The 13,773-nt window shown below is 38.6% G+C and overlaps 1 non-coding gene across 1 annotated transcript; it reads left to right on the top strand.

Moving 5' to 3' along the window:
• The first annotated feature begins 2,150 nt into the window (after positions 1 to 2,150).
• On the top strand, positions 2,151 to 2,224 carry trnai-aau (transfer RNA isoleucine (anticodon AAU)). Its single transcript has one exon. It is a non-coding gene; the product is annotated as a tRNA-Ile (tRNA).
• The last annotated feature ends 11,549 nt before the right edge of the window (positions 2,225 to 13,773 follow it).

Here is a 13,773-nt window from a genome sequence, read left to right as displayed (position 1 = left end):
CCTAAAAATGAAAGTGGCAAATAAATGTATGTTACAAATAAACCAAACTTGAAACGTTATATGAATAGCTTCATGTTGAATATACACAGTTAATCAGTCATTACAAACTACATTCTATTAATACAGAATGTTTATGAAAGTTAATTTAATCTAATTAACAATAAATGAACAGTCGAATATTGTAGTTCAAACAGTCCGATAGCTGTAGTAATGGCTTAACTCATTTTGCTTATTTAGAGAGAACGATACATTTGAAAACCCACAGGTTTGTGAATTTGGGTCTCTAAATCATACAAAAGTAGGTTTTCTATTGCTGAACAGTTAGCTAGCTAACAAACTACCAGCACCTAAACGATCAAAGTTGAAAGCTGAACAATGAAATGGTTCCACAAGGAATGGTTTATAGCCCCGAGTTTGACACTCGCTGACCTCAACTGTTAGCTAGCTAACTAGCGTATCGCTGTGATAAAGCGATACAATCTTTAGCAATGAGGACATGAATAAAGTATCCTTTACAATTTTCACAATATTGTGAAATTTAATTTGCTGGCATTGGAGGTTATTAAATATTCACAATATCAATAATAATTCCTTGGCTCACAGAATCAGACATTACATTTTTGCTGTTATGGCAGCTGTTATAAAGATCATATTTATACAGAACCCTGTTCAGTTAGTGCTAGTATTGAGGAACCATTGCATAACTAACAGCGGTACAGAGGCAGAAACATCATGTGGTCAGATGAATAACTGGATGTGTGTGAGACAGTCTGTGAGAGGTTTGCATTTGTGTGTTGCATGACTATGAGTGGGAAAACCATATAAAGGTAAAAACATTACCTCTGCAACAAGGATCTCTTCTATTTGAAGGAAAGGTTTAAGTTAGACACAGTCTCAACAGAGTAAGTTAAATCTGTCTGTGTTAAGACCAGTTGACATATCAGTGGTTTATCACTGATTATGTCTGCCACTGAGATACCACAAATTAAGCTTTCCAGATTCCAAGACATACAGTTGTGCAGTGTGAGCCATACATCAATTTGAAAACTTCAAAAGTCACGTAATGTGTGCATGGCATAAGCGTATTAGCAGGTCCCGAAAACATTTGCTATCAGAAAGGATTTCATCATAGAAAAAAACTACAAATTCTAGACTTGAGAATGTGAGCATCAATCCCACTAACACTCACATACTAAAAGAGCACTCTACCACTTGACCTAGTTCTCCTAGAGTGGGACTTGTTTGCAGATCGGACAAAAGCTGAAGACACAGTGGAATGGCAATTCTCTAGGAGATCATACCAAATCCTGCATCCACCCTAAATATTTCATCTAGCTGTGAAGTCAAAAAAGCTTATTCCTGAAATGACAGGAATAGTTCTTGCAGATTCTGATATGCTATGCAAACACTATAAAATGTGAGCTATGTTAGATCTGGCAGCCATTGGCTCTAACTGTCTCTTTTTATTGAGTTAAGCAATGCTTACAGAATAACTTTCTATGGCTTCAAATACTTCCAAGAATTAAACCTTGCAGAGCTCTGTAGCTAGACACATTGTCTCTGTAGGTTTGACATGTTCATTTGACAAACTAGCTAAAATAGCATCTTTTGGTTTGAATAAATTGCCCCTTAGACCCAGACAAAAAATTGCTCAAAATCTTTCTGCTTATTCATGCAGCAATGACACAGATTTCCAAAGAAAGAGGACGTATGGTTAAAGCTAGAAAAAAATGCCTACTCTGTGCTCAGGCAGAAAATCTGATATTTTAAATATGTCCCTAAAAGGTTTATATTCCTTGGCTCACAGAATCAGACATTACATTTTTGTTGTTATGGCAGATTTCATGGTGTAATAGACAGCACTATGTAACTCACAGCAATAAAGCTCAGTGGACTTTGCAATTGATGATTTCGTCACTGTGTACAACTGCACTGAATTGCTCTTTAACAAAAGCTTCTCCACATTTGCTTTTGAAGTTTAATTCAAAAGTTGGCTGCAGAATAACCATTTGTCAGAGGGAACAATAAGTGTCAACTTTCACCTATGCTCGGTCGAAAAAGTGGCCGTAATCTTGTTGACACCAATTCTACAATTTCATGGAAAGGTTCCCTTCAGTGCTGCACCAAAAACTGTGAAATGAACGGAGAAAGGCCGATTAGCTCAGTTGGTCAGAGCGTGGTGCTAATAACGCCAAGGTCATGGGTTCGATCCCCATATGGGCCATGTGGGTTTTGTTTGATGAATGACCCCTTGTCAACAAACCACCTGTTTGAACTTGTGTTGCTTATAACATTGCTTGTAAATCACAATCTGCTAAGACATGTTCCAAGTACATGAGAGTGTGTTCTTGATTACAAAACTTTACCCATGGATTTGTGCTTGTTTACAAATCTTGGACAATGCAGAGAAAAGTATGAAATCAGAGGGACTCTGGCATTAGTGTAAGGCTCTCGATCGCTGTGTGAATAGGTCAAAGAAGCAATTCCAGAGGCATGCAGACAACCTGCATCCTCCCCATCAAATTATAGCCAGTTAGGTGTCTGGCAGTGCCAGGGAGTTCAAATCCTTTAGTCTGAAATGTGTTGGGATATGATTATGCCTGCCACTGAGGTCTGACAGCTCCACAGTTGCCTTGTGAAAAGAATACAGTATAGACCGGCACCCACATACATTACTGTACACATCAGAGATCAGCGCAGGAATATCAGTTTGTAAACCCGCCAAATCTGCCCCCACAGGCTCCCTGAGTTCTACTAATCGCTCCAACACCTTGTTTCAACCTCAGTTTCTTTTTTTTTGAAGCGCATGAGGCAGCTTCAGCTATTTCCACAGGCAATCATATTAGATGTGCCATCAGTAACCAGACATGTAACTTTATTTTATTCCCCATTCTTCCATAAGAGAGGATTTCACACAGGCCAAATTTTCAGCCGTATGCGCCTGCAGGAATTTCACAACACCAAGTAGTGTAGACTTCAGAAATGTGTTGTCATCTATAAAATGGCAGGTCACAGCCAAGAAGGCATCCACATTAAGAGATGTCCACATGTCTGCTGACAAACTCATTGCAGGAATTTTCTGGACCTCAGCTTTGGCCTTCTCTTTCTCTTATTGACATTTGGCCTCAACCATGGCCTTTACAGTCTAAAGGGAAGGAAGAAAATAATTATATATATTTTTAATACTACTCTCATAATGTATCCATGTCACCACACATACCTTCCTAGTTAGGAGAATATAAGTTGAATCCAATTTTGCTACCAAGTCCCTGAAGCTTTTATCCTCAACTATGCTAAATGGCTGTGTGTCTCTAACTATCATGGGGACCAAAGCCTCATCCAGCTCTTCCTTTCTGGTCACTGCTTTGTAAAGATTAGATTATACTTTGTCACCAAAAAATATAGTACTCACCAATGAAATTCACTTTATAATCCAATCCAAACTGCAAATAACATGTAAGGTGCAGAGAATAATGCAATATATATATATATATATATATATATATATATATATATATATATATATATATATATATATATATTATGTATATAGAGTATATACACATTTTATATACATGTGCATAATAACGTTAACACCTTGTGACAACTGATAAATAAGCCAAATGACATTGGCAAGGGTGACAGTAGGAAAAACTCACTGGAATGGTGGAAGGGACTTGGAAGGTGTCAGACTCAAAAGGGAACTCATCCTCCTTCGGTTAACCCTGGATAAACCTGGGCAAAGATGAGTTGGGTAGAGGATGGCTGACAAATTGTAAGCATGAAAGATACACTACAGCATTCCTACACAAAGACATCATAGGAGATAGAAACAGAGCACAGTTCACCTGGATAGAACACCTGGGTAGAAATACAGTAACTCATTATTATAACAGTACAAAGAAATGAAATGTGGATCATCCAGGTGAGGTTCATCTGCTAATCTGCACATAAATATTGTTTGTGACAGTGCAGAATGTTGCAGGTAAATGGAGGGCAAGGTGCTGTCATTTTAAGCATTTTAAGGCAGGTCCAGGAAGGAGAAACCCCAGCAGGTAGGAAGAGTTAGTGGGGAGCACAGATAGCACAGCACTCCAGAATCATGTACTGGAGCATGGTGTGTCCACTGGGGGGAGGTGGGGTGGTTGGAAGAGCATAAAAGACTGTTGTTACTGCAAAGATTCATTTAGACCTTTCATTTGGACTGTTATTCTTTTTTTAGGGGGCGGGGGGGGCATGTATTTAATGAAATAATAACGAAAAATTAATAGATGAATTCATACCAACTCAAATTTGCTGGTAAAGAAATCATTTGTAAGGTAAAAGTTATTTTAAGAGTGATGTTAAGGAATTTTTTTAAATGTTAATTATAATTTCATTAGAATAATTCTAACATCTACGGGATGATCTGAGGGTTAAAGAAAAAAGAGGTGGACCTTATGGGCAATAAAGCAAAAGTCATTATTGTAGTACAAGACCCTTTGTTCTAGCTAAGTGATCTGCTGCATCTCAGTTTGAGTCATGTAGAATTCTAAAGACAGAAAGTCTTTATTCTGGCATAAAATAAAACTGAAGGGGGAAACATACTTTGAGTTAGTACCAGTAGTTATTGATTGTACACAAAGTCCAGTATGCATCCAAATGTAATCAAGAGATATCTGTTGGTAGCTGAACATCTCCAACTCGTACAATGCAATGTTTCTTCTTTGTGTCAAATGAACTTAACAATTCAAACATCCATAACTGGCCGTGTTTCTTGCCAACATACTGGTGTTTGGACTTATGGGATTACATGTCTGTTGCCTTCAATAGCTTAGTTGGTAGAGTGGAGGACTGTAGAATTTAAAACTGTTATCCTTAGTCTGTCAGTTAAAATCTGACTCAAAGGAAGTTTGTTTTTTCACATACAAGCTTCTTTTTTAAGTGAGCAAAAAGAGCATCCCCTGACCAGGAATCAAGCCCAAGTCGCAGTGGTGAAAGTGTTGAATCCTAGCCACTCACCCACCAGCAATAAAGCTCAGATGCTTCTGACAAACATTTTTCAAACTCTGTATTCCTAGTATACTGACGATGTTTGTATGCATACTGGACTTGGTATGCATGAGCATTAGGAGGTCATAAAGAGAGGTATTCATATTTCTTTTTATTCCACATAAAAATTAAGTTTGAAAGAGAATCCTAGCCACTAGCTCACCAGGGATAAAGGTGACAGTTTCCTCTGACATGAACATGAGCTACATTCATTGGTAACATTTTGATCGAAACCAGGCAAAAGTATTTAGTCACTAGCTGAAATAGCTCAGCTGGGTGAGTGTTAGATTGAATATCAAAAGACTCCTAGTTCAGTCCTGGGTTTTGGTAGCTGTGCAAGACCAAGCTCCTCATCAAACTGTCCTCTTTTTAAGAATATTTCATAAACTTTTACATTCCTTTCCTAAAAACGAATGACATTACTGTTTTTACGCTATTGTTAGAAGTCATAGTGTAATAGTGCTCTAGACTTTGAATTCAGTGATCCTACTTAAACTTTAGTGGAATTTGCACTTCCTTATGATATGTTTCCTCACTGCACAGAGAGCCATTTGAACATTGGCTTCTGTATAAACGCTTTTGAAATGTTTTTCATTAGTTGTCTACTGGCCAAACCACTGGACAAGGGGAGGGTAGGTGTCAGCTTGCATGTATGCTTGTGTTGGTATCCTGGTTCACACACTCCCTGTGTTTTCATGGAATGGGGCCTACCTCAGCTTCCTTTGGCTCATGGATGGGCTTTGTCCTACCAAAAAAGGTGATGCAAATAAGTCATCTGCTTACTAAAGTTCTTGAAAATCACACTCTGCGAAGAGGCATTGCATAATGCAAAAAAACCTTCAGAAACAATACACTCTAATGACAGCAACCAACATACTTAATACAGGAGTGACCTCAGGGGTGATCTCATCCAAAGGCCACAACAGGAACAACAGGCTTAAGAAGGGACACATGAAATGACCTCAAAACACAAAAGTGAGCAGGTAAGTTGAGTTGATATGTGACTTCATTAATGTGCTTGGTAATTTCATATGGACCGATATACTTGGGACCTAACCTGCGACATGACCCCGGCTTGCGGTAGTCCTGTGTAGAGAGCCACACTCTGTCACCAGGTTGGTATATCGGGTTCTCCCCTCTGTGCCTGTCCGCAATTTCCTTATACGTTCAGAGAACTCATACAATACACTGATCTGTTTCCTCCCATACCCTTTCGCTCCGCTGCATCCACTCATCCACAGCGGGGAAACCAGCTGATATGGAAGTCCATGGGACATTTGAGGCTGATAACCTAAAATACAATAAAAAGGAGTCAAGCCAGTGGATGAACTAGTAAGTGAATTTTGGGCCATTTCTGCCAATAAGAGGAACTTGGACCGGTCTGATGGATTGTTCATATAAAAACAATGTAGGAATTGGCCATTTGACTGTGGATGTAAAACTAATAGCTACCCCGATGTGTTCAATATAGGAAGCCCAAACTCGAGATGTGCATTGATGTCCCCAATATGATATTATGTCCTCTGGGATGCCAAATATACGGAACACCTGGTTAAACAAGGCTTCCACAGTTTGGCAGGCTGTAGGCATACTCGGAAACACAATGAACCACACACCCCTGGAGAATCCATCAACTACAGTGAGGACAGAGAGGTCAGTAACGCAATCTAAGGTGATGTGAGACCAAGGACTTTCTGGTACGGGAAGAAGCATGAGCTTTCCTGTGGGTAGGGTCTTAGGCATCTTGCTTTGACTGCAAATTGAACATGAAGAAACATACTTATAAATATCGCTTGTCATAGCCCTGAACCAGCGAAGAATGAGCCCACTTCAACAGATGGTCACAGCACAAGGTAGGTAATGTTTTCCCGACAGACATTCCATTGGGATGACTGTGTCTTGTATGGCCTGTTTATTCCATCATCTATTTTATATACACTTGTCTATTTAATCATCTATTGTAACTTGGACTTGTCGTATCGTTGTGAAAGTACAGCTCCTACCCCGATGTTAGCAGCATCAGCTTCCACGACAAATGGAATGGAAGGATCAGGATGTCGACGTATGCTAGTCGTGGTAAAAGCTTCTTTCAGTTTCCTGAATGCTTGATCAGCCTCCTGATTCCAAAGTAGCTTGGTCATTGCTCCTTTCAGGAGGGCTGTGAGAGGAGCTGCAATGCTGCTAAAATTCCATATGAAGCATCGGTAAAAGTTTGCAAATCCCAAGAATCTCTGGAGTTTTTTAACTATAATAGTAATGGGCCACTGGAAGATGGCTTTGATCTTCTTATCATCCGTAGTGATTTCACCATGGCTGATCACGTATCCTAGAAAAGTTATAGTTGGAAGGTGGAACTCACATTTCTTTCCCTTTACAAACTCAATAAACTTTTACTCTTTACTACTCAATGCATAAAGCTGTCTGTGTTTGATGTGCTCTCATTTTCCCACCACATCCATTTAGCAGTACTTCTGAATCACCGAAATGGCTTAAAACAGCTGAGGGGATGTTTGAAACTGAGTGATAAGATGTTCAGCAATTTATATATGATAATACAAGGCAGTAAATTAAATTGGGCTGAACTGGACAATAGTACCTGGCATGAAAAGTATGTCGTAGAGAGAGTAACAAAAAACTCAACCTCTCACCTCGCGCTCTGAGATGTCTCCGTCACTGTCTGTAGTGTCCTCTAGGATACTGCTGCCCTCACTAAAGTGTGTCACCCTGACCGGGTCAAACATCTCTTGAACATAATAACTACACAATGGAAAATCAGCTTCAAGTGCTGCACTGAGCAAGAGTGCACTGTAAATGGCCAGATATAAATGGCAATGTCAGTAGTAAATTTATATATGCAGTCATGGAACAGGACCTAGCTGTAGAGCACAGCTTTAAGGTGCATATTATGATGTGCTCTTACCAATCATCCTCCTGGCTGTGTCTTGCTCTTTTGGCCAAATGTTTCTCTTCCAAAGCAGACAGACCAGACTTGCTGCATATTACTCCGTGCACTATAAATAAACCACATGTATAATGCCTTGTAAACAATGGAACAAGGGAAATTTGAATTGTGACTACTCTGTTAAAGGGGCGGATAAGGCAACCCACCCAAACCCCCCCGAAAGCTGTTCTGTTATCCCTAATTGCTATGCAATAGTCCTGTGATTAACTCAAAGGCTGGAGAAGTTTCCCCTTTCTCTACTTGAATCCTGAAGGCTGTTCGGTTCTGTCGCCCACAATCCATCCTGTGTAATTAAACATTCACATCATAACTCGACCCCGTGCAATAGGGCAAACTCACTCGGATGGGGAAAGGATGACAGACTACCTGTACTGCTGCCGCAACTCTGCGGCCATTCCAACAACATCCACATACATTCCAGCAATATCCTATTATAGGACACAGTGGGCTTAAGTACACCCATGTAATAGCATGTTGGACCTTCTTTGGCCTCCAGAACTGCAGCAATTCTTTCTGGCATAGTTTCCACTATGTGCTGAAAATACTCTGCAGGAATCTTGGTCCAATCTTCATAGGATATTTTCTCTCAAATTACATGGAGGGACTGACATGTTCTAAACTGCCTGTTATACTCTTACAGCCGCTTTGAAATACAAAAAAAAACATATTTATCTTCCACTCCACTCAAGGATGGCCACACTTGGAATACCCCTTGGCACATTTAAAACATTGTGTGAGCCAGATAGCTTCTGTTTTCAACCTTCCAATGCTCTGAGTATTAGTGTTCCATGCATATGAGATGCTTCAACACGTCCATGCGTGTTGTAAAGAAACACAGTGTAAGCAGTATTAATGAAAGTGCATCTCTACCTCAAACTCACCAGTGTAACAATTACAGTTTGTGAAATCTAATTTTAAATGGCGATCAGCCTTCTTAACAAATAAGCAGAACTCACCTTGTTAAGTGTTTGTGTTTGTTTGTGTGTGTGTGTGTGTGTGTGTGTGTGTGTGTGTGTGTGTGTGTGTGTGTGTGTGTATGTGTGTGTGTGTGTGTGTGTGTGTGTGTGTGTGTGTGTGTGTGTGTAGTTTTAAGCATAGCAAGGCACTTCAGGGTTGCCAGGTGGAGCCTTCCTGAAGACCCTGATACTGAAACAGCATTAAAAGCTGCAATGGCACTGTAGTTGTATTTATCTGCACTAATACAGCTTTGAACTATTGCACTCTTACATACAGTAAGTTTCTGTGTACCGGTGTACATTTCTGTTTACCTTTAGTAAATAATGGGATTCTATTCTAATATTACAAGTGCTAGAAGTGCTGAAACTCCAAACAGTGAAGAAACCAGTGGAGCTTAATGACTGGTCAGATGAAGAGAGTGAAGTGAGGAGTTTCCTTCAGTGTCTGCCATGCCCCAGCTGAGCTGAGTGTGAAGCTTTTATTAGTACTATAGGAGTTGTGTTTAACTTTGAAACTGATGGTGTCACAGCCATTTGTGGCCAAGAGTCTAGAAGAGCATAATTGGCTGTACTCTTAGGGAGAGAGGGAGTGGCATACGCTCTCTCCCCTGTCAATTACAGAGACACCGTGCAATCAAGGGCGTCTATAAGTTCACACATCAGAAGGGGGAGGAAAAGACTATTTTCTGTGTACTTAGAATAACATTCCGTATTTTTTTGGAGAAAGTTTTCTAGAGTGTTTTCATGTAGAGAGAGAAATGAGTGGCTAAAATGTCAGAAACATTAAGGAGACAAATGGGGAATACTATAACAGCTCTTTCCATGTGTTAGTGACACCAGTGTTCCCTCTTTTCCCAGATGGTAAAAAAGAGCCCTGACTCTTGCAAACTTCATTTTTTTGTAGAACAAAGAGAAAGATAAATAACTCGCTTTATGGCCTTTTTCCACTCATGCATACCAAGTCCAGTATGCATCCAAACATTGTTAGAATAGTAGGAGTGCAGACTTTGAAAAATGGTCTTGTCATGTAAACTCAGTAGCTTTGTCCCTGGTTGTCTAGTGGTTAGGATTCGGTTCGTTGACCCCCGCGGCCCGGGTTTGATTCCCGGTCAGGAAAAAACCTTTTTATGCTCATATAAAATGACAGATTTTGCATTAAAACATAAAGTTTGTGTGAGTTGGAGTTGAGCCGACAGCCTAAGGATGACAGTTTTAACTTCTACTCTACCAACTGAGTTATTGAAAGCGACATGCAAGTAATCCCACATGTCCAAACACCAGTATGTTGGCAAGAAACACAGCCAGTTTTGGATGTTTCAATTGTTAAGTTCATTTGACACAAAGAAGAAAGATCGCATTGTATAAGTTGTTCAGCTACAAACAGATATATCTTTTGATGACATTTGGAATCATACTGGACTTTGTGTACATGAATGGAGAAAGGCCATAAATGGTTAGAATAACATTCAGTGCTTTTGGAGAAACGTTTCGAGAGTTTTGTCATGTAGATGTTATGTAGGCTAGATTTGTGCTCTCAAGCTGCGATGGTGGTTTTCTCATGGCTTCTAAAAGAAGAGGCTGTGGTCAGGGTGGAGTGAGTCTTTGATAACCAAGATTGTTGTTGTTTTGGCCTTCGAATAGACAATGGCATTACCCAGTGTCAGGTCTTTCTCACTAAACTGCAGAGAATGATATAGAGGGCAAGAAATGGTCAAGCACAGTTTTATTTGGTGTGTGTCTGTAAAAAACACTACAGCTCTCTGATACATTTTTGGTTCAAGATTTAATCATCATGCAAATGATTGTGATTAATGCTTTGTCTGTTTAATTCAAATATTATACTATAAACCTAATATTTTAATAGGGTTGGCAACTTTCTAGATCCGATTACTACATGTGTGTGAAGTACAGGTGCTGTAGCTATACGGTATACAATTGTCCACAGTAGCCTAATTATAATATATACAACCAAAAATGCATCTAAAATAAACACCAGAAACCTGGACTAAGGGTAATGTACATAAGTACATTAAATCTAGGTAGGACTGCTCAATAGGTAGGATAACAGCAGAACAATTGTCCCGCCGTATAAGCAAAATGAGAGCCTGCTAAGGCCGCCAAGAGGGTGCCAAAGACCATGTATTTATTTCTATTTGTTTTTTACCTATGTTATGTCAGTGGCAGCTCAGATTTCTGCATAGGGCCCCAAACAGGCTTGGGCCAGCCCTGGTATCACAGTGTCGTGCACTGGAAAACCATCAAGCCTGTTGACTATGCTACCAGTGTTGTTCATGTAACTGTGCAAATAAACTGCAAACACAATTACTTTTAGAAGTATCATCCAGTTTCTTTTCACAATTGCCAAAATGTAATGAATCACAGCCAGTGTTCTAAAACAGACCTGGAATGTATTCCTGGCTGATGTGCCCTGTTCCTGGTTACAAAAAAAAAAATAAATAAAAAAAATTAAAAAAATTGGTGGATGAATTTTCAATGAAAGTGCTTCACTCAGCAGCCATTAATTATTCTTATATCCAGTATGAATAAATTGAAATTCCTATCCTTGTATCAGGTGCAGCAATTATGTGTAACAATTGTGAAGCAAAAAAGCAAAAGCAAAATTGTAATATAACAATATAGGTAATATAGAACTTGATCTAATGATATTAATTAGGCTATGCAAATAAAACAACTACTTCGGTAGCACATCATTCATGCCTGTTGAATAGGCAGTTTTCTGCTTTGCAGATACTTGAAATCTTTTACTAATCTTTCCCCAAATCCAGTAGGAGCTGCCTTTTACATTAACATGCCAGGATACACACTCACTGGATGTTTAATCTTTCTAGTGGTTAAGCTATATTCTTATAGTCAAGAAAAATATTTTTAAATTATTAATCAGTTAAAAGGATTTCTTACTGTAGGCCTATTATAAACAACATGGAGGAAATAAAAATAAAAATACTTGAGTTAGAGAGTGGACACAGGTTGCTAATAAATCAAGTAAATGAAACTGGATGGACTGCTTAATTATGTAACAACACAACATTTATGGCGACGAAGATGTTTCACACATATATTCTTACGTGATGCTGACCTCGATATCCATATTTCACATTGATACTGTAACACTATAGAACCTAAACCTCACATTCTCGTCACGTTGATAAGCTTTTTGAAAGTTTGATCATGATCAAAGGTCATGATCTTTGTTTTCTAAGTGTGTTTCCAAATTGCCTTTGACTGCTGTATGCCTAATTGCGGCATTTAGCATCTCATTTCGTCTCTAATTTTTGACATGTACTCTTGACATAAGTCTTGCATAAGTGGAAAGTCGATCAGCCCCCATTTAAAAATGGTAAGCTTTTACTGTCACGTTAATAACATCACGCACACGCACACATAATGCTTCGACTGTCCTACACTTTAAATATCTTTTGCACATTATGGAGTGTGAGCATAGTTACCAGTTCCCTTCATGCAAAAGGGTTGTCTTAGGTTACTGTAAAGTCTAATGCACATTTGGAAATATTAAAAGTAGTTTTGCATGCAGAGTTGTAACACTGCTTATTACTAGAACTGTGGCTAGAATCAAAATCAACGCTAGTGTCGTTCCTAAATCCCCAATCAGATAGTCGTAAAGTTAACATTCAAATAGAAAATAAAGATGCAGACTTCAGAATTAGTTAAAGAGAATAGCTGAGAGAATAGAATAAATTATCCGTTACTACCCCTGTCTTTTATCATCCCTCCATCCCTCCATCCCATGCCATCTTCCTCTATTATTTGCTTATCTATTTTGTTCTGGTATCTCCTTATCTCTTTTAAAAAAAAACATTGGCCAAAAGACTAACGAAAACACTGACATACTTAAGACCTTTAATATTTTTTTTAAAATATAACATTAAAAGGAGAATGTTACTTATTTCACCCTGACTGTCCACTTATATATCTGTTTTGAGTATGATTTTCCTTGTTCAAGTGAAAACAGTAACAAATGTAGCATGTCACAAATATATACATGACTATGTATGAAAAATGAAAGACATCAACATGAAACACTGGAGCTGATTTCAGTTAAGCACCTAGTTATGGAAACTATAAAGACTAACATTGTCATAAAAATGTTGTGAATGTTAATGCTTAGAAGATTACAAGTGGCTAAGACATACCTTGTTATAGGCTGTGCTTACTGATGTACACCAGGTGGACATAGTGTCAAAGCAGAGGGTCTGATGGAGCAGGTGGAACATCAACATTTAAAACAAAAATGAACTGCTTGTATTTAGTGAACTAAATAAAGCATAAGCGTCCTATGCATGGCATACAGATCCCTATAAGCTTTGATAAAATCCATCCTCATGTAAAAGATGTATTGTCCCAATCATAGTAAGTGAAAACTATGACATAAAAAACTTTGCTTACCTAATATAAGCAGGCAATTATCTTTTAATTTGACCTACCCCAGTAAATCACGGTACCTAACTTGATGAATAACAGGAATAATCACAAACTTCTAATGAAGCAAAGTAATATATAATTACAATTATAAAGGACTAATTTGGTTTGTCTCCCCCAAAGCCATTAGAATGTTCTTTATATAACAGGTGAAAACGACCTACACCAATGTGATATACAAACCAATCCTGCTTTTATTACACAGAAGAGCTGAGCAATTATGGGGAGGCACCCTAAAAAGTTGAGGGTGGAATTACCTGTCAATAAACAAAGTACAGAATAGAAAAGCAAAACTATTCTGTTGCATCGTCTTTGAAATGACTCTGCAAGGAAAATGTTGATATGAATAAACGCTTGCATTCCTTT

This window comes from Electrophorus electricus, chromosome 5 (genome assembly GCF_041902795.1).
Source record: "Electrophorus electricus isolate QZ-2024a chromosome 5, ASM4190279v1, whole genome shotgun sequence".
In the NCBI taxonomy this organism is placed as follows: Eukaryota; Metazoa; Chordata; class Actinopteri; order Gymnotiformes; family Gymnotidae; genus Electrophorus; species Electrophorus electricus.
This window is presented reverse-complemented; position numbering and strand designations above follow the sequence as displayed.